The sequence below is a fragment of the Aotus nancymaae genome, unplaced genomic scaffold (genome assembly GCF_030222135.1).
Source record: "Aotus nancymaae isolate 86718 unplaced genomic scaffold, 86718_ANA_hifiasm-v0.15.2.pri h1tg000004l, whole genome shotgun sequence".
Taxonomy (NCBI): domain Eukaryota; kingdom Metazoa; phylum Chordata; class Mammalia; order Primates; family Aotidae; genus Aotus; species Aotus nancymaae.
Window position 1 is genome coordinate 37923392 of NW_026988415.1, and position 2618 is coordinate 37926009.

A 2618-nucleotide genomic window follows, 5' to 3' on the forward strand; every position below is an offset into this window, starting at 1 on the left:
CCCTGGCTAATTTTTGTATTTTTAGTAGAGACTGAGTTTCACCATGTTGGTGAGGCTGCTCTCAATCTCCTGACCTCATGATCCACCCACCTTGGCCTCCCAAAGTGCTGAGATTATAGCCGTGAGCTACTGTGCCCAGCCACCACACACTTTTAAACAATCAGATATGGTGAAAACTCACTCACTATCATAAGAACAGCACCGAAGAAGCAGCTTCTCCACTCCTTCTGGAATCGCCACCTGGTTCAACCCGCCTGCCTCCAATCCTGCCTTCACCATGTCCATCAGAGTGACCCAGAAGTCCTACAAGGTGTCCACCTCTAGGCCCCAGGCCTTCAGCAGCTGCTTCTACACGAGTGGGCCTGGTGTCTGCATCAGCTTCTCGAGCTTTTCCCAAGTGGGCAGCAGCAGCTTCTGGGATGGCCTGGGTGGAGGCTATGGTGGGGCCAGCAGCATGGGAGGCATCACCACCATCAACGGTCAGCCAGAGCCTGCTGAGCCCCCTTAACCTGGAGGTGGACCCCAACATCCAGGCCTGTGCACCAAGGAGAAGGAGCAGACCAGGACACTCAACAAGTTTGCCTGCTTCATCGACAAGGTACGGTTCTTGGAACAGCAGAACAAGATGCTGGAGACCAAGTGGAGCCTCCTGCTGCAGCAGAAGATGGTTCGGAGCAACATGGACAACATGTTCCAGAGCTACATCAACAACCTTAGGCGGCAGCTGGTGACTCTGGGCCAGGAGAAACTAAAGCTGGAGGCGAAGCTTGACAATATGCAGGGGCTGATGGAGGACTTCAAGAACAAGTATGAGGATGAGATCAACAAGTGTACAGAGATGGAGAATGAATTTGTCCTCATCAAGAAGGATGTGGATGAAGTTTACATGAACAAGGTAGAGCTGGTGTCTCACCTGGAAGGGCTGACTGTCGAGATCAACTTCCTCAGGCAGCTGTATGAAGGAGAGATCCAGTAGCTGCAGTTCCAGATCTTGGACATGTCTGTGGTGCTGTCCATGGACAACAGCCACTCCCTGGGTATGGACAGCATCATTGCTGAGGTCAAGGCGCAATACAAGATCGCCAACCACAGCTGGACAGAGGCTAACAGCGTGTACCAGATCAAGTATGAGGAGCTGCAGATGCTGGCTGGGAAGCACGGGGATGACCTGCGTCGTACAAAGGCTGAGATCTCTGAGATGAACCAGAACATCAGCTGGCTCCAGGCTTAGATTGAGGGCGTCAAAGGCCAGAGGGCTTCCCTGGAGGCCGCCATCGCAGATGCCGAGCAGTGTGGGGAGCTGGCCGTTAAGGATGCCAGTGCAAAGCTGTCCGAACTGGAGGCCACTCTGCAGTGGGTCAAGCAGGACATGGCATGGCAGCTGCGTGAGTACCAGGAGCTGATGAACATCTGGCTGGCCCTGGACGTTGAGATCTCCACCTACAGAAAGCTGCTGGAGGGCAAGGAGAGCCAGCTGGAGTCTGGGATGCAGAACATGAGTATCCATACAAAGACCACCAGTGGCTATGCAGGTGGTCTGAGCTCGGCCTATGGGGGCCTCACAAACCCCAGCCTCAGCTACAGCCTGAACTCCAGCTTTGGCTCTGGCACGGGCTCCAGTTCCTTCAGCTGCAACAGCACCAGCACCACCAGGGCTGTGGTTGTGAAGAAGATTGGGACCCGTGATGGGAAGCTGGTGTCCGAATCCTCTGACGTCTTGTCCAAGTGAACAGCTGCAGCAGCCCCTCCCAGCCTGCCCCTCCTGAGACTGCCCCAGAACCTGGGAGGGAGGCCCCTGTGCAGGGGAGCACAGGGAACAGGAAACCCACGTGAGGCTCAGCCCTAGCCCTCAGCCCACTCGCAGGGGAGTTTACTTCCTGGAGACCACCCCCTCTCCCCGCCGCCTTACCCATGCCTCCAGCTGCAAAACAATTCAATTACTTTTTTTGTTGTCCAAAATAAAACCTCAGCTAGCTCTAAATGTTGCTATTCACTTGGGGTGGTGGCAAAATAGTAAAGATCTATTGGGAAAAGTTACAGATTAGTCTCAAACATTTTGGAAGGCCGAAAGGTTTCATTGGGGCAAGCCAAAGGTGGCTGGCCAGCTCACTAACATTAGTATAGGAAAGAGATAGAGACTTATCAAAACCATTATCCCACACCCATTTGTCTCCACTCTGTTTATTCATGTTAATTTTGTGCTGGATGGTTGCTCCTGGGAGGATCAAAGGGGAATTACCTGTTAATTGCATTTACTCTGGGCCCCGGAACCAAAAGCTTTTATCAGTTGTAAAACCATTCTCTTAACCATGTTAATTATCCACAAGTGTGTTAACTTAGAACCTCTGTTGTAAAACCTTGAGGGAATAAATGTGTGATGGACAGAGGTTCTGGGTCGACTGACTGCATTTCGTCCTCTGAAAGCAGCCAATGGCCATCCCTAGCCCACCTGAAACACTGTAATGGTGTGAGAGTGCATTTATTCATCTGTCGTTGAGTCAGGGTCTGCAGGTCAGACTTCTTCAGACGGTGTCCCATGTCTCAGGTAGTGACCCTGAAGTGATAGAAGGCACACTAAAAAACACAAAAAAACAAAAAACAAAACAACAACAACAACA

At 51.8% G+C, this 2618-nt stretch overlaps 1 pseudogene; it reads left to right on the forward strand.

Moving 5' to 3' along the window:
* The first annotated feature begins 277 nt into the window (after positions 1–277).
* LOC105716915 (keratin, type II cytoskeletal 8-like) lies at positions 278–1729 on the forward strand (annotated as a pseudogene).
* Positions 1730–2618: the final 889 nt, after the last annotated feature.